The sequence below is a fragment of the Dipodomys spectabilis genome, unplaced genomic scaffold, assembly GCF_019054845.1.
Source record: "Dipodomys spectabilis isolate Male_0828 unplaced genomic scaffold, ASM1905484v1 ptg000227l, whole genome shotgun sequence".
In the NCBI taxonomy this organism is placed as follows: domain Eukaryota; kingdom Metazoa; phylum Chordata; class Mammalia; order Rodentia; family Heteromyidae; genus Dipodomys; species Dipodomys spectabilis.
In genome coordinates this window covers 157,129-181,235 of record NW_024870904.1, presented here as the reverse complement: position 1 = coordinate 181,235, position 24,107 = coordinate 157,129, and the positions used below count along the sequence as shown (strand labels likewise).

General features: G+C 38.5%; 1 long non-coding RNA gene across 1 annotated transcript in view; it reads right to left on the bottom strand.

Moving 5' to 3' along the window:
- Window positions 1–14,248, bottom strand: part of LOC122123269 — a 284,831-nt gene extending 270,583 nt beyond the window's left edge. Inside the window, exon 1 of the long non-coding RNA XR_006150374.1 lies at window positions 14,210–14,248. This is a non-coding gene — a long non-coding RNA (uncharacterized LOC122123269). The remainder of the gene's footprint in view (window positions 1–14,209) is intronic.
- Window positions 14,249–24,107: the final 9,859 nt, after the last annotated feature.

Sequence of the window (24,107 nt, the reverse complement as noted above, 5' to 3'; positions counted from 1 at the left end):
TCGCCTTGAGCTGAAGAGCTGAGGAACAAGCACCCAGGCCCAGAGTTCAAGCCCCACAACCGCCAAAAAAAAAAAAAAAAAAGTATTCACAACCATAAACTTATACCTGTGTCATTTCCCATTGCTGTAATGAAAACACTGGCATAAAATAGTGAGATTGTTAGGTAAGTATGCAGCATAATACTTCTGGTGATTTGGATTTTCAAAATCTAACAATTAATTTTCCAGAAACTCCCCAATTCTATCTATTAAATCAAATGAATTTTTGTTTTTGTATGAATTTTGCATTTCATTTAAGGATTTTATGTTTTGTTTTGTTGTTGGTCCTATGGCTGGAACTCAGAACTTGGGCACTGTCTGTGAGCATTTGCTGTGCTCTATTTGAATTTCCTTTAAGAATTTGTTCAAGTAAGTAGTGAAAAGTTTCCTCACAGGGATTCTTATGAACATGGAACATCACCTCCATTTCCCTTCAAAGAGATAGTGGTTTAGGGTGTCAGGAATGAATGCAGGAGGGATAGAAGAGTGAAATTTAGGCTAGGCTATGTTGATGTGAAGCTTAATCACTTGCAAACCAGTCTGCTTTTGTCTTTTCCTTTTGCATGTGAAAATCTCTAAACTTCTTACCTCTTCTCTGATCCTAACAGTTCCTCTCAGTAGCTTTAGGCTACATATCAAAGGGACCTCAGACTAGTCTTCTCAGACCTTATCCATTAAAATGTGCAATAAATCTTTTGTCTCCTGCTGCAATCCCATCAGAGCACAAGCAAGGCTCTGAGAGCCAATGGGATGATAATTAAGGAGACAGAGAGATGGCTGATGACACAGTTCAGCTATATTTCTCAAATGCTTGAGTAATATTGGTCTAGACCCACTGTGCCCAAAAGTGCAAACAGCACACATCTTTCCTCATTCTATTTCAATACATCTTTTCCACCCAAGCCTCCAGACAGTTAAAGCCCCAGGCCAAAAAGCTAGAACACACACTTCCTCAAACCAAGAAAGGTCAAGGACTTGCAGTGCTGAGGGTGGGAGTCAATGGCCCTGAAGCCTTTGCTCACATTTTGTCTGCTCCTGGCAGGCACCCCAGGGTCTACAACAGTCTCCCTCTCTCTTATCAAAGAACTTACCCTTGTCTCTTACATGTTTATTGGGATTTTTTGTATTCCCTTCCATCAAAATAATTGGGAAAGATTGGATTGGAAACTTTCCCTTTTGATTTTAGTTCTCCAGTGTATGGGTTCAACATGTCCCTATTGTAGACCAGAACTATTCCTCATGAAAATGGGAATCAAAGAGCATATTTGAATGTATAGACTTCAACTTAAAAGCACTTCTAACAATATAAAGAAAAAATAATTTCATTCTTTAAAACTAAATTCCTGGGAAGTGGCACAGTGGCTCAAGAGGTTGAGAGCTCGCCTTGAGCTGAAGAGCTGAGGGACAAGTGCTCAGGCCCAGAGTGCAAGCCCCACAACCAAAAAAAAAAAATCCTTCCTAAAACTAAATTCCTGAGAGACAAAGAGATAAAACTGGAGGGCTTCCACGAGGACCTGTGAAATATAGTTTTCTTTTCTTTTTCTGTTAGTATTGGGGCCTGAAGTCTGGGCCTAGGTACTGTTCCTCGGCTCTTCAGCTCAAGGCTAGTGCTCTACCACTTAAGCCACAGTGCCACTTCTGGCTTATTCTGCTTATGTGGTGCTGAAGAATCGAACCCAGGGCCTCATGCATGCAAGGCAAGCACACTACCACTGAACCATCTTCCCATCCCTGAAATATAGTTTTCATGGTTCAAGCCTACATTTGTGATGAATTTCTTTATTCCTTTATCCTTTTGTTTTGTTTGGTTTGGTTTTTGGTTATGCCACTTGAACTGTGAGCCTAGGAACCATCCCTTAGCCCTTCAGCTCAAGCCAAGTGCTCTACATTGTGAGCTAAAGCACCAATTCTGGTTTTCTGGTTTTTATTGGAGATAAGTGTCTCACAGACATTGCTGCCCAGGCTGACTTTGGACTGCGATCCTCAGGTTTCAAGCTTTTGAATAGATAGGATTAAAGACATGAGGTACTAGCACTCAGCTTGCATTTCTTTTCTTTTATGTTCCAGCCTTGGGGCTTGAAGTCAGTGCGTGGACACTGTCCCTAAATTTTTGCTCCAAACTAGCACCCTAGTACTGGAGCCACAATTCCACATTCGGCTTTTTCTATGTATGTGGTACTGAGGACTTGAACCAGAGCTTCATACATGTTAGGTAAGTACTCTACCACTGTTGCGGGACAGCCACAACACCAACAGTGCTCTGGAAGGGCAATGGGATGATAATGGAACAGACTGAAAGAAGGCCAATGATGAATCTCTCTTTATTCCAGCAATAACCTTAGCTATAGACACTTTCCAGATTGGTTCAGTGCTTGCATCACATTGTTCTAGTACTCACTGAGTCAACAAGTGCATACCATATGCATCTTTCCTCATTCTAGTTCAACCTTTGTCCAACAAACACCTAGAGGTAAGCCCCTAGGCCCAGAAGCTAAAAGGAACACTCCCTTCTACAAAAAGGGCAAGTACTTATAGCCCTGAAGGTTGGAGTCCATGGTTGTGGAGCTTTTGCTCACACCTTGCCTGCTCCTGGCACCTATGGGTCTGCACCACTTCCCCCTTTTTCATTTTGTAAATTGAGCAAGTGTCTATCAGCCTGAACCTGGAAAATCGGCAGATCATACATCTCAGGAAGAATGGAAGAAAAAAAAATACCAAAACAATAAACAGGAAAATGCCTAAGAAATAGCAAAAAGAGTGCTATTTCCCCAGGCGAATCCCTGCAGGTAATGGAGAACTGATACAGCTAAGCCTGCATGGTGGAGTGACCAATACCAGATATCTGACTCTGAAGCTGCATAATGCCTAAGTTTAAATGATCACAGGGCAACATTCCTCAAATATGTCACTGGATATTGGTACAAGTCATATTTCCATCATATTTAAGAGGAGTAACACAGATGTACTGACAATTAGCATGACACATCATTTTTAACTGGCTCTTTAGCAGGTCTATGTGATCATCAACATACATCATTGCTGTTTCCAAATCATAAAACATATCACAATCATTTTATCTACTCCCACCTGAATATCAAGGGTACCATAAACATTTCAAACTAAAGTATTAACATGCTTTTCTGTATATATGGTTTCTACAAGGATCACAGGAGAAGCAGTAGCACTAGCAATAAGAGTCTGGGTAGCAATCATGTGGGCAACCAATATTCCCCAAAATCGGCAGCAATGGCTAAGTGTCCCCTGAACCTCAATTGCAAACCGACACCCAAACTTATTATACCATGGTTCTATCAACTGAACATGCAATGTAAGTTAAGGGGATTGCATAGTAAGCTAGGATTACTCATGCAGTTAGTGAGAACATAATTGTTCCTGCAAGAGGCATGAAACAACACCCCACCCTTGAAAACCATACCCAGCCCAACTACTAGCATGTATGGATACATAACACAAGCTTGCACAGTAAATGATACAAAACCATGAAACAGGACAGGTCTCTGAAACAGAGGTATGGGATGGTCAGAGGCATTAGTTCAAATAGGCCTCATGGCAGCAGTCAGGCTCAAATTGTCAGGGTGAGCTTGTCCACACAAACTGACAAACATGGGAGCCAGCAAGGTACCACTGATCACATCACTCCTCTGAGACCAGTCCTACCTTACATACTGGGAGACTCCTACCAGCAGACCAGTGGACAAGATGTGAAATCCACAGGCCCTCCAGGTGATGGATCATCACAACCATGGGAATCGCTGGGCATAGTGGAACCCAAGAGGGATGCACCACATCTCCTGCCAAAGGAACTCTACAAGTGTTATGCATAAGCTCCATCTTTTTCCATTGATTCACCTTTTCCTCCAGAGGAAGTCAGAACCATAATCTGTCCCTGAATACCTTACCATACTTGTACCTTCTACCTCCGGATCTGCAATAGTCAATAACTGTGATCAATGAAGTAAAGGATATATTATTTTTATAATAATGAGACTTACGTCTGTGAGCAATGAACAATTCAAAAATAATGTAGGAAGTAAATTCTATTTATACTAGTACAATAAACATAAAACTTAGAAATGAATGTCTGAAAAATGTAACCAAGAACAATGACAACTATGGGACACAGCTAATCTAGGAAGCACCCATTTTTACCTGATCCGTATGTCCTTGCCTCTCAGGAACTTACTTTTACCTTTTACAGAAATAATTATTTTTCCTTCATATTTTATAAGTGCTCCAGTGTTGCCATCTATACATTCAAATGTGCCTCATGATCTCCATTTTCATGAGGAATAGCTCAGGTCCTCTAAATGAGGGATGGAAAACCCTTACCCTGGAGGACTGAATATCAGGCATGAAAATTTCCTACACAATCCTTCCCAATCATGATGTGGGGAAAGGATCATCAACAATCACAACAAACCCTTAAGAGACAAGCTTAGGATGTCTGATATGAGGAAGGGAGGCAAAAGATTTATTCCACAGTGTAATGGATACAGTCTGAGAAGACAAGTCTGAGGTCCCCTAGATATGTGGGTTAGACTTGCTGACAGGAACTTTTAGGTTCAGAGAAGAGGTAGAATATCAAAACAAAATAGGATATGCAAAACAGAAAAGTAAAATCAGACTGGTTTGGAGCAAGTAATGAAGCTTCACATGAACCTGGACCTGCCCTGAACTCTACCTCCTCCCACATTCATCCTGATCTACCTAGACAACCATTATTTTTTTGAACAGTCTTGGAGGAGGAGTACCATTTTCTAAGACACCCCTGGAAGGACACTTTTCACTAGTCCCCTGAAGCAATTAATAAAAGAAAGGCAAGTACAGCACAGCAAATGCTCACAGACAGTGCTCAAGCTCTGAGCTCAAGCCACAGGACCAACAACAAAACGAGGGAAAAAAAACTTTTCAAGGAAAGGCAAATTTCAGACAAAAATAACCAAAAACTCCTTAAAATTTCATAGATGGAATTTGGGAATGTCTTGGAAAGTCATGAGTAGATTTTGAGAACTGTATTTAATTCAAAGATTATAAAGTATATCTGTCTTTAAATTCTGTTTTTTTTTATTCCATATATATATGATAATATATATATAATATGTATATATTAGAGCAGGGAAAGATGATGCCAGAATCAATCAGTTTACTGTCTGCAAGTACTTTTTTTTTTTTTGATCAATCTTGTGGCTTGAACCCAGCCTGAGCACTGTCTCTGCGTTTTTCAGCTCAAAGTGAGCTCTCTACCACTTGAGCCACAAGGCCACTTCCATTGTTTTGGTAGTTACTTGGAGATAAGGCTTATGAACTTTCCTGCCCAGGCTGGTTTTGAACTGGGATCCTCATATCTCAGCTTCCTGAGACCTAGGATTACAGGCATGAGCCATTGGCACCCAGCTGCAAATACCTTTGTAAAGTGAGAGGGGAGATATTCAAAACTTTAAGGAAAAACAGAGACATAATTTACATTCAGCAGAACATACTTTTTGAACAAAAACATATAAAAACTACCTAGTTTCATAACCTCAAATATATTAAAAGAACTAAGAATTAAAAAGCCCAATTATGCAATGCTCCTAATACATTTGTGTTTTAAATTGGTCTCACAATATTTCTCTTGGTAAACTGAATTTTCAAGAAGAAACTCACCTAAGTTTCTGCAGCTGGGAGAGAAAGGTCCCCATGCATCCTTGCGCACTTAGGACCAAGTGCCTTGTGCCAGTCAAAACCCTGTAACAAGCCCACTTCCTCTAGGTGAATTGTGCATTGCATTCTGGGAATTGTAGTTTCTATTGGGGCATAGATACTTTGAAAGTGTGTGGGGGGAGGGGGAGGGGATGGGGTGTGGAGGGAGGAAGAGGCACCAGTCCCTCCTTGCCCACTGTTGGTGTTTTTATTTTGCAAATTCAGGTTACTTTGCTTTTCCCTTGCTACTGGAAGTGCTCTGAAGTACAGCTTTGCACTCCATAGTCAGCTATGGTTCCAGAATCTTTATTCATTTTCATCAGCAAGAAAGAATGAAAGGATCTCTAGTGAGATTCTTTTATTTCTCACTTTGTTTGACATTCCATTTTATGAACCAAAGGGCACCAAGATTGAAGAAAAGAAAAAAAAAAAAGATTTAGTTTCAGGAACATGTTTCTAAAAATGCTAAAGATGTAGCCAGGCGCAGGGTGGCTCACACCTGTAATCCAAGCTACGCAGGAGGTGAGAGCTGAGGATCAGGGTTCAGAGCCAGCTCCAGCAGGAAAGTCTGTGAGAGTCTTTTATCCAATAAACCACTAGAAAAATGGAAGTGGCATTGTGGCTTAAGCTGTTGAGCGCTCACCTTGAGCTGAAGAGCACAGGGACAGCACCCAAGCCCAGAGTTCAAGCCCCACAACGGACAAAAAAAAAAAAAAAAAAAAAAAAAAACAACTAAAGATGGCTTGGAGATTTAGCAGATTATAAAATCTGACATTCCAAGTTAAGTGCAGATATGCTTGTTTGTTTCTACATTTTCTAGTGTGAGAGAAAGTTGTCCCACTAGTTATGTGATTCAGTAACACCTAGGAGATGACTTCTCATAGAAGGTGAAGGATGGCTAGCAACTGCTCAGACATCACATCCTCATATGGAATAGTAAACTATCCTAATGAAATTTTACTGGATTTGCTGAAATAGTGTGGTCAAACATAACGTCAAAATTCTACAGGACTGAGTTAGCTTTAAGTACTTCAATTAATCTCTGTAAATACTCTTGGACTGCTTTGTGGTCTTTGTTTTACTTGAAACTTAGGCTGAGTTTGATGGTATTTATAGAAATCTGTTTTTCTCTATGGTGCTCTCATAGGAGTTCTCTTACCTATTTTCCCAATTCATTCTATTTTTCATGTTTACTAGCTTGCTTTCTTTCTTTTGCATTATATTTATTTATTGTGAAAATACCATACAGGGAGGTTACAATTACATGGGCAAGATAGTGAGTACATTTCTTATCAAGCATTGTTGCCTTCCACTTTGTTTCCCTTTACCATACCTTCTTTCTTTTTTATTTTTCAGTCGTAGGTCTGGAACTCTGGGCCTAGGCGCTATACTTAAACTCTGCAGCTCAAGGCTAGTACACTACCACTGGTGCCACATCGCCACTTCCAGTTTTCTAGTGGTTAATTGGAGATAAGCGTCTCACAGATGGTCCTGCCTGGGCTGGCTTTGAACCTCTATGCTCAGATCTCAGCCACCTGAGTAGCTAGGATTACAGGCATGAGCCACCACCATGTGGCTTCACTAGCTTTATTTCTCTCTTTCTTCTCTCATTGTCTATTTTTCTCTCTGTCTCTTTTTCTCTTTCATCCTCTCAGCTTCTCTTTCCTCCATTTTTCTCCTAATTTTACTTTTCTTCAAATGGTTTATCTGGGAAGTAGATTTTCTTACTGATCAGTTTTCTTTTGGTGACGAGGCTCTTAAAATTGACATTTTTCTCACTCATTATACAGGAAAATTGTTGCAAAACATAAAATAATTTGAGGTTCCAGATTCTGTTATCTTTGTCTGGTTTAGCCTCACTTGCTGTGGTTCCTGCAGTTTTCCTTTTTCTTCTTGCTCTGCTTGCATATTTGCATTCACTGATATTATAAGACAGAAGCTGGTTGTGAAAATAAACAATACAGGGACTCTAGTGTCTTTTATTTAGCTTATTTTACTTAAAGTTCATCCCTGCCATAAAATGTAGTAAAGTTTTCTCCTTTGAACACATTTACAGTTTTACATGCTTTGATGTTTTGCTTATTGTGAGTAGAGTTTGAGAAGTGATTCTCCAAGCATGTGTTGTACTCCCTGCTTTATCTGCTGTTGCACACAAGCATAGAAATGCTGGACCATATTCCTATATAATTCTATATTTAGTTCTTTTTAGGACTCTTCGTACCATCTTTGATAGTTTGTTTGTTTCGTTGGTTGATCAAGAGGTTTGAACTCCGGGCCTGAGCGTAGACTCTCAGCTCTTTAGCTCAAGGCTAGCGCTCTACCACTGGAGCTACCTGGTTTTCTGGTAGTTTTATTGGAGATAAGAATTTCACGGATTTTCCTGCCAATACTGGCTTTGAATCGTGATCCTCAAATCTCAGCCATCTGAGTAGCTATGATTACAGGTGTGAGCCACGGGCGACTGGCTTCATCTTCGATAGTATTATATACCCAAGAAAAATGCACCAAGGTTCACATTCTTTTCACATCTTTCCTAGCATTTTTAGACTTTGAGAGTAGTGTTGTTGCTTTTATTTAAAACTATATCCATACTAGCATGTATAAAATAGTTATTTTATCAGAATTTTGATTTGAATTTTTCTCATGACTACTGATATTAAACTACTTTTATATTTTAATGTACTACATGTGCATGTCCTTTTGGAAAAGTCTCTTCAATCTTTTTCCCATTTTAAAATTAGATTTTTTTGGTGTAGGTGTTTCTAGAAGGATTATCCTTATATTTTCTAATTCATATTGGTTAAAAATCCATTTAGAGATATATGCAAATACTTCTCTCATACAATGCTTTTTTTTCCTTTATTGGTAGTGTTTTTCAACATACAAGGTTTTTGTTTGTATTTATTACTCATTTATTTATTTATTTACTTACTTATTTACATATTTATATATTGTAGGACATGGGGCTTAAACTTTGGGACTGAATGTTGTCCCTCAGCTCTTAAATTCAAGACTAGCACTCTACCACTTTGGCCACAGCACTACTTCTGGTTTTCTGGTGATTCACTGCAAGGAAGAGTATCATGGCTATAGCTGCCCAGGCTGACTTTGAGACCCGATCTTCAGATCTCACCTTCTTCAGTACCTAAGATTACAGGTGTGATCCACCAGAGACTCACATTGTTTGTTTGTTTCTTTGTTTTTTCCATGATGTACTTTTGGAGTTCTATTTATGGGTTACTGTCAAATCTTGCTTTCTTATTTTTTTCCCTCAGTCGTGGGTCCTGAACTGTGGACCTGGGTGCTTTTGCTCAGCTCTTCAGCTCAAGGAGAGTACATTGCAAACTGAAGCAAAAGAACACTTCCAACATTTTTGCTTATGTGGTGCTGAGGATTCAAACACAGGGCCTCATGCATGCTAAGCAAGCACTCTACCACTGAGCAATCTTCCCAGACCAGTTACTGTCAAATCTGATGCCATGAAGTATTCCTCCCCTTCTCTCTTCTTCTCTTCTTTTCCCTTTCCCTCTGTTCCCCTCCTCTCCACCACTCTCTTCTTCCTTCTTTTCCCTAACCTTTTGCTTCCCTTCCCCACCTTCTCCACTCATCTTCTTTTCCCTTTATATCTGAGATGAAGACGTGCTAGTATCACTACAGTTAGGTTTCTAACTTAGAAACACATGTAATACACATACCTCATGGTTTTCTTGAGCTACTATTGGAGCTTGAACTGCAGGTCTCACAGTCAGTCAACTTCCTCACTCACTGTTGGCACTATCACTTGAGCCATACCTCTAACCTGTTCATTAGCTGCTTAGTTTGAGTTGTCTATCCAGGCTGGCTTCCAGACCTCAGTTTCCTCCTCAGTAGCTAGGCTGGTAGCTAGGCAAGAAGTACTGGCCTTGATTTTTATTACCTCAACATTTAACATTAAGACTTAATTGGATACTACAATGAAACAGTTTATTGTTACTGGTTTATGTAGAATTAATATGCAACCTAAACTGAAATAGTTTATCTTTCAAATTAAGTGTTGTAATGTGTTTCTAACAATTGTAACTGTTCTAACTGTGGTAGATTTTCTTCACTAAGCAAATTGCTTATGATGAAGGTATTGTTTTATAATTAATGTAATTTAATGTTATTGTGGAGGTGATGTATAGAGAGATATAATGATATGAGTGAGGTAAAAATACCCTTCTTTTCATACAGTGTCTTCCATGCCTTCATTCTCTCCCAAACTCTCCCTCCTATCTCTACTCTTGAGTTGTATATTTTACTTTCATCACCCTATTTCCCTCACATTCTATGGCTCTGCCACACCCACCAGAAGATATACATGTGAATACACCATACAAAATTGAAACCAATTTGTTTTTATTTCCCAAGTGAAGAAAATGGCTCCCTTTAATATTGAATAAATCACAATGATAGCATACATATATTTTTTACATATCCATTCTAGTTTCCTTCTGTTTGTTTTACTGTTAGATTATTAGAAACATACTGTTGGATTTTATCCTGTATTTATGTCATATTTGTCATACTGATTTCTAGACAATTTCTCTTCAGATCTATTCTCAGTGTGTCTGTCTTGGTAAACAAAACAGCTTAGTGCTTTATAAGCAGCATTTAGTAAAGATAATGCCATCCATGTGTGTGTTTCTAGTGACCGTTTGTCTAGTTAGGCAGTCAATAAGATGAATATTACTTCTCCAATCATAATGATAGATTAAAGAAATTATCATTCTTTGGCCTTTTAATCATGTCTTTGTAGACTTTGGTTTTCAGCATAGAACTTTTCAGCATACAGATTTATAATTTGCCTGTTATTATCAATGCTCTGTATCTGTGGTAACACAATTTGTGCTGAGGTTCTTTTCCTTTCCTATTATGACTACTTGTATTTTTTAGTATTGATTATTGCTTATGGTATGTTTATATTGATTTACTTTTATTTCTTGATAATTAATGTATGTCTCTTTGGCTTATTGAGTTTTTTGAGTATGTTTTCTTCTGTTCAAATCAGACAGTACCTGATATATTTACTATTTTTATATTACAATATTAACATGGTTTCATTTTAGTGATTACTTTACTATTTATTATGTTTGTCTCATCTGATATGTATTTCTGAGTTTGCTTTCATGTAACCTGTGCACATTGTTCTATACAGTGCAAATCACCTCTAATATAATCTCCAGGGAATCTTCTATACACTGTAAATCACCTCTGATACCTATTACAATTTAAATCCTACTAAATAGTTGTTACAATGACTTGTTCATTGGATAATGCCAGTTTTTTCAAAGATTGCCTGTTTACTATAGGTGCCATATTTGTCAAGTCTTTGGGTTCTATGGTTTGTTGAATCTGTGCAACAAACAAATATGCAAGACCTAACATATTCCTTTGAATATGCTACTGTAGGGGCTGGAAAGGTGGCTCAGTGGAGAGTGCTTGCCTTGCATGCATGAGGCCGTGGGTTAGGTTGCTCAGCACCACATTAATAGAAGAATCTGGAAGTGGTGCTGTGGGTCCAGTAGTAGAGCATTAGCCTTGAACTGAAGAGCTGAGGGACAGAGCCCAGGCCCAGAGATCAAGCCGCATGAATGATGAAAAGAAAATACATACCACAAATAACATAGTGTATATAATAATATTTAAAGGTGCTGGACACAAGTGTCTCATGGTGGTAAACCTGAGACCTGAGGATTGAAATTTCATCCAGCTCTTTCAGAAAAGTCAATGAAACTCTTATCTACAATTAATCACCTAAAAATCCAGGGGTAGAAATTCATAGATGGCTCCAGTGATAGATTTTTAAGATAAAATGTTGAGGGACAGCACCCAGACAATGAGATCAATACCTAATATTGGTATATTTTACTGTGTTATATGGAAATAAATGCTGCTTTCCAAAGGGGATGGAATTGTGCAAAAATGCATATTGTTCAACAAGTAATGAAATCAATGAAATCAATTGAGTAATCAGTCAAGTAATGAAATCAATACCTGGCTTATGTAACTTTGACATACATATATACCTCTATGTATATATATATATATATATATATATATATATATATATACATATATACACACACATATGTATATATATAGATGTATATATGTATATATACATAGAAGTATATATGTATACACACATATGTATATATACATAGATGTAAATATGTATGATATACACACATATGTATATGTATGTACATACATATGTATATGTACATATATATGTATATATAGACATACAGATATATGTATGTACAGATGTATATGTATATATATATCACCTTTACTATAATTTATTTGGGGGTGGTCTGGTCGTGGGGCCTGAACTCGGGGCCTGGGCCATGTCCCTCAGGTCTTCACTCAAGGCTAGCACTCTACCACTTGAGCCACAGCACCATTTTCAGCTTTTTATTTTCTTTTTGCTTATGTGGTACTGAGGAATTGAACCCAGGGCCTCAGGCATTCAAGGCAAGCAATCTACCACTGAGCCACCTTCCCAGCCCCCACAATAATTTTTATAAGAATGCAAAAACAACAGAAACATACAATAAGTTCTCCTATGGATGTAGGTAGCATTTGGAGCCCGGAGGGTGAGCACACACAGTAAAGGAGGTGAATATGGTTTAAAAAAAAAGTGTGTTTGTGTGTGAGTGTATGTGTGTGTGTGTGTGTGTGTGTGTGTGTGTGTGTTTGTGTGTGTGGTGTTTATCAATGAAACTTGCTGACACTGGGATTTTTGTTTTCATTTGCTCATTTATTGTTGTTGTTTGACATTCCTGGGGCTTGAACTCAAGGTGTGGAAACTTCCTGAATTTCATTATTCTGAAGGCTACCACTCTCCCAGTTGAGCTACAACACCAGTGCTTCTAGGGGTGTTTGGTAGTTTTTGTTGTTGGTTAGGTATTGAGATATCAAACTTAGTGCTCCATGCATGGTAGGCAAGCACTTTATCACTAAGCCACATTGCCAGCCCCAACCACACTGTTTTAAGAAAGGAGGCAGGGCTGTGAGTGTGGCTCAGTGGTAGAATGCTTGCCTTGCTACACGAGGCACTGGGTTCCATTCCTCAGCACCACATCAGCAGAAAATTCATTGTGACTTATCACCAATTAAATGCCAGAAAACTAGAAGTGACATTCTGGCTGGAAGTGGTAGCATGGTAGCCTTTAGTGAAAAGCCTAGGGAATATGCCAGGCCCTCCCTGAGTTTAAACCCCACAGCCAACAATTAAAAGAAAAAAGAAACAATTATGAACAAACAAAAACCTAATACTTGCTCATTGCCTTTGTTCTTCTATTTTTCTTTGTTCTTCTATCTGTATACTTCATATCATTCCATTTTCTACTTTCTTCCTTTCACTTTGGGGGATTGAACCTTGGGACTTGCACATGGAAGGTGGATACTCCATACCAACGTATTCTTTCTTCTTTTAACATAAAAAGTCTACTTATAGTACAAGCAAGGTAGCAAAGTGGTATAGTGCTTGCATCGCATGAATGAGGAGCTGGGTTCTATTCCTCAGGTCCACATGCACAGAAAAACCTGGAAGTGGTGCTGTAGCTCAAGTGACAGAATGCTACACATTAGCAAAAGCAGCTCAGGGACAGCACCTGGCGTCTGAGTTCAAGCCTAAGGAGGAGAAAAACAAAAAGTCTGCTCATTTAAATTAGTCAATGCTTCCTCTGCAATTTAAAAGACAAACTTACAAGTGCCCTTTTAGATCAGGAGATCTTAACTACTTGATCCAAGCAGGACTCATGGTTTCCACAGAATACGATATAAAATTCATAACATCATATTGACATAGGCAAAGGTCCTTTTGCAATCACTTGGTAAAGGACTGTTTACCTATCATTCTGTAAACCACATCCAAATTCTTCCACTAAATAATTGGAAGAATGCATTGTTTGCACAGATCATATTAGCGGTCCTCAGGTTGAATTCAGGGACTAAATTTGTGAGGCTTCCTTCACCTTCTATACCAGATGCCTTTTTGTATCACTGATTTTTCACCTTTGAGTCTTGCTTCTTTGTCTGGGCCTTTCAACACACTAATTTTATACTTACATATCACAAGTAGCAAACAAGATAGGCACATATGACCAGATCCATCCTTTTATTGGCTAAGAAACCATATTCATGAAGCTTTTGCACTGGATGGCCTATAAATACTACCTTTCTAATTTCAGCCTCCTGAGTAGCTAAGATTCCACACATGAGGGAGTGTCATTGCTCATTTTAATTGCAGGTTTTAAATTAAAAGAAAGAAAGGGTACTTTACCAACTCAGTGAGCAGTAAGTCCCTTAAATTTTGAGCTCAAGCAAAAGTATTTGCCAAATGATAATATTGAATGACACCATCCCCACTCAACACGATGAGAGGATGAGAAATGTTGGCTCAAAGAAAGCTGAAGAGTGAAGAATGGTTTCCCTTCACACCTAGCTTACCTCTGCCATGAAGGATTTCTTTGTATAATTTACAGAGGTTTTCTGACAAAGATTTTCCTACATTGGGCTTCTTTCCTGGGTGAATGTTCTAATACTTGCTGAAGGTTGGCTTCTGGTTGAAAGACTTCCTCTCATGTTTATATTTACAGAGATTCTGTCATGTGTCCAGGTCTCTGATACCTGTACAGATGGGACTTCGGGCAAAATGTTTTCTATACTCATAATTTCTTTCCTGTCTCTGCTCTCACATATGCTGAATACTCAGTTCTGATTGAAAGTCATTTCACATATGTTCTATGCACTACTTTCTTTTCTCCTATGTGAGTCAGTTCTCTGATAAACATGAGGTATTTCTTTCTGATCAAAGGATTTCCACATTTGTAATATTTTTCATTTTATTTTTTTGTGAACATACTGTACAGAGGGGTTACAATTACATGGGCAAGATAATGAGTACATTTCTTATCAAGCATTGCAGCCTCCTCCTTTGTTTACCATTCACATCCCTTCCCAGCCCCCCCCCCCCACCAAAGTTGTAAAGTTCATTTTCGACATGACAACTTGTACTTCTCATTGTTGCAACGGGTCCACCTGTATGCTTAAATGACTTGCTCTTCCCCTTCTCCTCCACAAATTATACCGACATCAAATATAGTGAAAGCAGGGATTATACTGTGGGGGAGGGAAATACAAAGCAACAAAGAAATAATCTTATAAATGCATTAGAAACAAATGCATGAAAGAAAAAAAAACATTTAAATACATAGCTAAGGGTTCATTTTCTTAACACCACATTATCTGAACTTTTCTGCTTGACTCATACATACACTAGATATTGCAAATAATAGGTCCCATGGTTTCCCTTATTCACATTTGTCATATTTTTAAGATTACTGCGCTGTGTGTGTGTCCTATGAACTTGGATCCATGAATACTTGGTAAAGGACTTTCCACAATTGTTACATTTGTATATTCTCGCCTGTGTCTGTTCTCTGACACAAACTGAGCTAGGACTTTTTCTTGAAAACCTTTCCATTTATTTTTCCTACATAGGATTTCTCTCCTCTTTGTGTGTGAGGGTGTGTGTGTGTCTGTGTGTCTCTGTGTTTTGTGTGTTTTATGATGAACCCTGAGCTGTGTCTTACAAGTCAAAGACTTTCCCATTTGGTACAATCCTAAGTTATTTCATTTGTGTGAATCAACTTATGTGTGTTAAGCTGTGACCTCCAGGTCTTTCCACACTGGTTGCATTCATAAGGTTTCTCTCCTTCTGTTCTGTGATGGATGTTAAGTTGTGCCTTCCAGGTGAAAGAATTTCCATGCCTGCTACATACATAACATTTCTCTCTGGTGGGTTTTTTTCTGATGGACAGAACGGTGTATGTTCTGGGTGAAAGACTTTCCACATAGCTTACATTCATAAAATTTCTCTCCTGTGTGTGCTCTCTGGTTGAGAGTAACATATAGATCTTGGCTGAAATACTTTCAACACATATGACATTCATAAGGTTTCTCTCCTGTGTGTGTTCTCTGGTGGACAGTAAAGTTTAGTTTCTGAGTGAAAGACTTTCCACACACGTTACATTCATAAGGTTTCTTTCCTGCGTGTGTTATCTGGTGGATATTAAGGTATGACCTCTTGGTGAAAGATTTTCCACACATGTTACATTCATAAGGTTTCTTTCCTGTTTGTATTCTCGGATGGACAGTGAGAGGTGACTTCTTGGTGAAAGACTTTCCACACATATTACATTCATAAGGTTTCTCTCCTGTGTGTATTCTCTGGTGGTCAGTAAGATATGTCTTCCAGGTAAAAGACTTTCCACAAATGTTACATTCATAAGGTTTCTCTCCTGTGTGTGTTCTCTGGTGGAGAGTGAGGTTTGACTTCCAGGTAAAAGACATTCCACAAATGTTACATTCATAAGGTTTCTTTCCTGTGTGTGTTCTCTGGTGGAGAGTAAGGTTTGACTTCGAGGTAAAAGACATTTCACACATGTTACATTCAAAAGGTTTCTCATTTGTGTGTCTTCTCTGGTGGACAGTAAGGTATACCTTACTAGTGAAAATCTCTCTACCCATTTTACTTTCATATGATTTCTCTCCTGTGTGTGTTCTCTGAGGGACAATAGGGTGTGTCTTCTCAGTGAAAGACCTTTTACATTGTTTATATTCTTCAACTACAGAAGACACCTGGGGACTATGTACAGCACACATCTTACCAGGTTCACTGAAAACACCCATGTTCTGACACCCAGTGACCTTTTCTGTCCTCATCCCTAAGGAGTTCCCATTATTCTTAATCAGGTCTGACTTCTGTTTTGAGCTCAAATTAAAACTTCTTATAAGTCTCACTTTTTCCTCTTCTGGGTTATTATTCCTGACTGCTACTTCAGAGAGATACTTATTGTGACTTTCCTGACAGGTGCTAATCACATCCTCCATTTGTGGGACATCTAAAATGCATAACAGAAAAATAGGCAAAAACATAAATGAGATCCACACATTCCTTACTGTAAAGGTATTTTCTCACATTTTAACTGTGACAAGATTTTCAAATATCAAAGCATTGTTTTATGCAGAATATAAACTTTTCTCTGCAACGTACTAACTATGAATGTAGTACTGACATTTTATAATGGAAAATAATGTTTTTCTGTATTTCCGATTTTTCTATTTTTTTCTAGGAAATATTTCTCAAATTATTCATCAACGTACTCTTAATGCTTCCATTCTGAATCTCACTCTATGCCCAGCACAACTCATAAGCTATTGTCCTGATCAGAGAATAGCAGCACTACCATTCTCCTATTTTCCTCCTACCTGCATAATACTAGTTTAAAAGAAAATGGGATCTCCTTTTGTACATTTCTTATTGTCTTTTTCTCTTAAAGAATGACTTCTCTACAGACAAAGAATTCCTAACATTAAATATACTGGCACACCAAATTCAGTTTGCCTCCATGTGAATTCTGGATTGACAAATCCTTGAGACAAAGGATCACCTAGTTCTCTGCCACACATGACTCAGGGGCACTAGGAATACTATTGCTCTGTACAGCTCAAGATAAACAGACCAACTGGGTTCTGGACCCATCATCACCATTCAAGATGCTTTAACTCACCTGTAAAATTCTTGTCTGAGGCTTCTCTTATCCATGGATCTGCACCTTGTTCCAGCATCACAATCAATTTAGGTTTAGGAACACAGTGTCCTATGATTAAGAAATACTGGAGAATTATTGATCTTGCTGGGTCATCATTAATGTAAGGTCGCAGACATCCTGTTCACAAGGTTGCTCCTAAATCTGGTTTCTCAATTGTATTTTGGGGGTTGGGGGGTCCAGTTCAGGGTCCTAAACTCTGGTTCTCGGCACTGCCCGGCATATCTTCAGCTCAAGGCTAGCACTGTATCACATGAGCCACATAGCCAATTCCGGCTTTTTTTTTCTGCTTATGTGGTGCTGAGGAATCCAACACAGGGCCTCATGCATGGAAGGCAATTCCTCTGCCACTGAGCCACCTTCCCAGCCCATGGTTTCTCAATTCTTAACAGCTCCATGGTGGAGTAGCATCCAGCTTTGGGTTTATTTTGCTAACTGTGTGGCTTGAACTCAGCTCTTTTGCTAAAAGCTAGCATTCTACTAGTTTGAGTCTTGGCTACATTTCTAGTTTTTGAATGGTTAATTGGAGATAAGAGTCTCATGGTCATTTTTCTACAGCTGCTGGTTTCAAACTGAAACCTTCAGATGTCAGCCTCCAGAGTATGTAGGATTGGTAGCTTGAAGCACTAAACCCTGTAGCAGGTTTGGCTTAAAAATACACACTTTTACTTATTGATTTCCAGAGCATACTGTCAGTAGTAATGTATGTTCTATTCTAGACTGTAGATCCACCTATAATAATTACCCAAGTCTGGGAAGTCAGTCTCCTATTAGTGGATTATAGCTTAGAACTTTTGTCCAACTATTGATTTGCCTTCTTAAAGAACGAGAATAAAATTAGCTCTTGTGTTACATATAATGAAGTTGAACTTTCTCTTAGAAAAAAATAACACTTCCCATGGCCTAGAAACTTTTTTTTTTTTTTTAGAAATTGTAATGGTCCAAATGCTTACACCTGTAATCCTACAGTTAGGAGGTGAGATCAGAAGAGTAAGGCTTGAAACGAACCTGGGCACAGAAACTCAGAATATACCCCAAAACAAGAGTGAAAATAGAATGGTGGCTCAAGCACTAGTGTGAAAGACAAACAACACCAAGCTCTCAGACTCAAATTTGACTGGCTTATATACTAGCAGTTTTTCATCTTGGAATGGACTGGAATCTTCTCCCTAAAGAACATAAATAGTCTAATGTCTACTAAAATAAAAGCACTTGATCTTCCAAGTTAAAATAACCTTTGCTCACCCAAGGACATGAGGTTGCTATAAGTCTCCAGCATTACATCTCTATGAAGTGTTCTCTGACCAGGATCCAGATCCTGCCACTCCTTCCAGGTGAAGTTCACAGCCACATCATCAAATGACATCAGCTTCTGTAATGGCACATTTCCATCAAGAAATTAGACCTGGGTTATGAGAATTCCAACCTGGAATTTCATTATGCTGCAAGTATGCTTTTGTCTTACATAAAATGTTTGCAGCTAGCTTTGTTATCTATTCACTAGGAGAATTAAATACCAAACTAGAAATATTTGACAATACATAAACCTGGTCATGAAAATACACAGATTTGCAGGGCGCTGGTGGCTTATGCCTGTAATCCTAGCTATTCAGGAGGCTGAGGTCTGAGGATCAAGGTTCAAGGCCAGCCCAGGCAGGAAAGTCCAGGAGACACTTATCTCCAATAAACCACCAGAAAATGAAAGTAGCACTGTCACTCAAGTGGTAGCACTCACCTTAACCTGAAGAGCTGAGGGAAAACAACGAGACCCAGAATTCAAGCCCCAAGACCAATAAAAAAATTACAGTTTCCATAATGCATGCAAACATATTTCTGCTGCTAGCAATAGAGACAAGATAAAAACTCTAAGGAGACAATAATCTGGCATGATAACATTAAGTCTAAGGAGGTGTCTGAAAAATTATATTATCATTTTTGATAAAATTTCAGTACATACCAGGGTAAAAATGAATTAAACCAATATTTTTCCTGTTTGACACATTCTGCTTCACCATAAATCCTATTTAGACCTTCTACTAACAAGTACTCTCAAAAGCAAGCAGCACACATTCAGGATATCACATGGAATACAGAACATAGAACATGGCTAGATCTATGAAAAGCAGTGTCCACATGAATATTAAAAAAAAAAAAAAACAGTAACAGTACTCCAGAAAGTAACTAATACTTGATTAGGCCCTTATAAGATTTAATTGAGTTCCCACATAAAAATATCCGTGGTTTACCATGTTTGGTTTAAATGCTAATTATTGACATATGGTCATAAATACCCTGATATTTCCTTCCCATGTAAAAAAGAACTGCTACCATGAAATTTTGTAAACTTTGCCTACATTCTACAATACAAAATAAAGGTGGGAGGGAAAAAAATGTTCCTTGACAAAGTTTTCATTTTAATAGGCCTTCATGGAAGGTGAAGGCAAATATAGAGAGGCTCAAGGGACACTCAAGATGACAAAAATGATAAATATGACCAAATGTTCACATGCATCACATATTCCTGAGTCCTTTCTCCAGTAGATCTCTAAGCTTATATTTTCACTTGTGCTGTTTAATAGTGAAATACCTCAGAGATCAAAATCAATAAGTGAGCAAACATCTGTGAGATGTTGTGACAAGTGATATTTCTAATAGAGAACATCTTGTCACTGTATTATTTTTTTTCAACACTAGTTCCAATCTTATACTGGCAGTGAATTAAAATATTCAAAAGTAGTGGGAAGGAAAAACAAAACTGAATACCACGTCAAATGAAGTTAGACCAACACAAAATCAGGAGAAAACAGATTTTCTTGTAGTGTATCAATTGGTAGAAGGAAGTACTTTTCTGTAGGGAACTCTGAAGTTGAGCTGAAGGGGAAAAGGTTTGAGAGGTTGGAATTCCAGCCTGACAGCACTGAGAGAACTGAGAGCTGGCCACAGAAGGGTTAAAAGAGAATTCTGGAGAGGGTTAAGAGACTGGAGTACAGGCCTTTTCCATACTGTTGGAAAGATAGCATCTGAAACAGGTGCTGTTGACCTTGACGGCTAGGTAAGGTGAACTCCATGTCTGCATTTTCTCTTGACGTCAGTCTTCTGTCTTAGGAGAATAAGGAAACATGTTTTCCTCACAACCTGTTTTGGCTCTGATTGTACTATTAATATAGATACTTCATTTTTGCATGTTATCAATGGTAATCTTCCCTATGTGAACTCAAGAAACTATGCTAGCTTGCTGGCACCCAGGGACAAAGTGCCAAAGAGCCTGCAGAACCCTGGTTTTTCCTAAGTCTATCTGTTTATGTTTTTGTGTTTCTCTAATTTTCTTTGTTTCTGGAATCCTGTAGAACTCTCTAGGCAACAATTTTCCTATATGATGGGTAAGAAAAATGTCAATCCTAAGAGCCATGTCAGCAACATAAAGCTGATCACTAAGAAAATCTTGTTCCAGATAGATCATTTGATGAAAGAAACAACTGAGACACATATGGAGGAAAGAGGGATTGAAAAAAGAAAAAAATGATAAAAGATAGATACAAAGAGAGAGTAAGAAAAATAACCAACACTAGTGAGTAGAAAATCAAAAATAGAGAGAGAAAATAGAGGAAAGAAATCTTGTCAGAATACTTTAGAAAACAAACAGGAATGTGCAGAAAGACCATAAAGCTTAGCAACAAATACAGGCTAAGTTTTAAGTAAGACCAAGACCATGAAGCAGTCCAAGAACTATATATGGAGAGTAATTTAAGTACATATAGGTTAATCATTCCTTAAGAACACACGAAGGTGTACATGACCACACTATTTCAGCAATTCCAGGAAAATTTCATTGAGATAGTTTAATGTTACTCATGAGGAAGTGATCTGGTGGCAATCTATCCTTCACCTTCCATGAGAAGTAACCTGCTCTGTGTCATTACATCACATAACAGGTGTGACTACATTTTATGACAAGTTGAAACCTAGACATTCTGAAGCCAATCTGAATTCAACTTAGAATATAACCATTCAATCTGCTAAACCTACAAGCAATCTTTATCTGCTAATTTACAAGCATTCTTTATCTGATTTATGAAAATGTTACTGAGGCTGAATCTGTGTGGTTGGTATTGTTTTTAATTCTTGGACATCTTTAGGTTGATATAGTGGAATGGAAAACCAATGAAAAATAAAAAAAATCAACTCACCAGAGATCCATTCATTCTGTCTTGCTGCTGACAATGAGCAGAAGATTCTGGAAGCATGGCTGGGATTTAAGGGAAATGATGCATTCAGAAATGAATCTGTGAGATTTGGGGCCCAGAATTTCCTATTGCAAACATGATACATGGACTGGAAAACTGTAAAGCCTTCTTTTATTAATTTTTATTTATTTTTTTATTGTGAAAACTTAAAGCCTTCCTATAAGCGAAGAATTTTTAATGTCTTAGGCAGAGCACTAAAGTGTCCAATAAACACAAATCCAGCCCATTTCCTGATAAATAGATATTATTAAACCTACTAATTTATATATTTATGTACACACTAAATTGGAAAAAATTAATGTTCCCACTGAAATTATTGAATAATTGAAAGAAAAAACATATATTTCCACTAAAAGTCATTCGTTATTAGTGAATATACTTCAGGATGTATGAACTGCTTTTTTTTCCTTTTTTATTTTTTTTGCCAGTCATGGTGCCTGAACCCTGGGCCTGGGTGCTTGCCTCAGCTCTTCAGCTAAAGGCTAGTGCTCTACCACTTGACCACAGCACCACTTCCAGCCTTTTCTGCTTATGTGGTGCTGAGGAATCGAACCCAGGGCCTTATGCATGCAAGGCAAATACTCTACCACTGAGCTACCTTTCCAGCCTATGAACTGCTTTTTTAATGCAAAAGTATCCTAGGAATCCTTGGATTTTGTGTTCTACCTCATTCATTTACATATTTAAACACCATGGAAAGCATGTATGATGTAACTCAGTAATTTTCACCCAAAGTTAGATAGAAAAATGTATATAGAATATATTTCTTATGTTATGCTATTTCAATAACGGGTGTCAAATGGCACATTTCACTCTAACCATTGTACACATATGCAATGATTAGCAATTTGCCATTTAAAATGCTTTGTCCAAAGGGACATGAGTAAAGATGAGGTAACCCAGGTTTGAGAAGTCCCTAATGTTCATTTCCCTAAACAGTCATACGAAGAACCTTGGCCATCCTAAAGATACAACATAAAATAATCGATATAGGCGTGACACACCTGAAGATAAGTAACACCTACAGTTGAGTAAGACATATTACCTCAAGTTTTCTTCTGTGAATTTTCTTTTTAGGCCACATGTCCCAGACCAACACTTTCTGTACTACCAGGCACAACCAACTGATTAGAGCTAGCATTAGCAAATCCATAGATGGCACACTTAATGTAAGTTTGCATGATGACATACTAAAAATAATAGTGGTAACAGGCTGAATAAATTAGCAAGAAGAGGATTAGGGATTACTACATGAATAGATACTTTCAGTCATAACAATTATTCCAACATCCCAAACCACACCCTCAGATATCCTTTGATAACTATGCTCTGGCTTATTCCTCAATCCAGCCCATCACGCCTCCTAGAAATTAGTTTAAATCTTGCAACAACACAAAGTGATTGAGAGTGGTGTAGGAAAGAGTACCACGTGAATCTGGTGCTCAGGGAAGTAGCAACAATTTTTGCATAAAGCAAAGGAAGCTAGCAACATCTTCCCCTTCCTGTGCTTTTCTGTTTTTCTCTTTAGGGCTTCTCAGAATTGACAGGGTCTGTCCATTTATGATGGAGATTCCTATTCATAGGGTGCTCTGCTTCAAACATTGCTAGGCTTCATTCCTAAAAATAGGACCAATATCCAATATCCCATGTACAACTGTCTCTAGAAACAGAGTGGAATACAAACAGGTGTGAAATCAAGCCAGGAGATTAAAAACTCAAGCCAAGCACATTAAAATATCTCTAGGAGAAACAACACAGAAGCAATAAATTCAACTTCAATGTAAGAAGACTCAACGCAGGCATACACCTTACAATTTCACTAGACTTCTTCCTCTACTCCTCTTAAACCTAGGCAAAGCAAATAAAGTCATATGGGTTAATAGAAGAATCCCTTGGTCTTGGAGGACAAATGCACAGCTTTTGGGCTCTCCTCATCTGCAGAATCACCCAGCTTGCTCTCAGATATTTGGGAACCAGGTTCTTGCACCTCAGGGCCCAGAGCCTAATGACAGCACAAACTCCTGAACCTCAAGCAAATTATCAACTCCAGACTGGAGAAAAGTGTGGAGGGGGCAGTAGGAGCTTTAACTGAAGCATAATGCTCTCGCTTTGAGCTGACGAGCTCAGGAATGGTGCTTGCAGGCCCAGAGTTTAAGCCACACCAACGACCAAACAGAAACAGAAAAATAAAAAGAAATCCGTGGAGGGGAGACTCCCGCAGCAATCGCACAGTACCTACCTGACATCAGTTCCAAAGCCTGAGATTCCTTCAAGTTACAGCTCCCAAGCTCCACTGCCCAGAGCTGGGTGTGGGCATTGTGGCTGCCACCTATGGAAGTCCAAACTTTACTTCAGGGCACTTCCAGCAGCAAGGCAAAGGGAAAGAACCCAGAAGAAGCCGACTTAAAATGCCCATGGTGGGTGGGGAGACACCTGCGCAAAACGATCTTCTGCCCTCCAAAACAACAAAAACAACCCA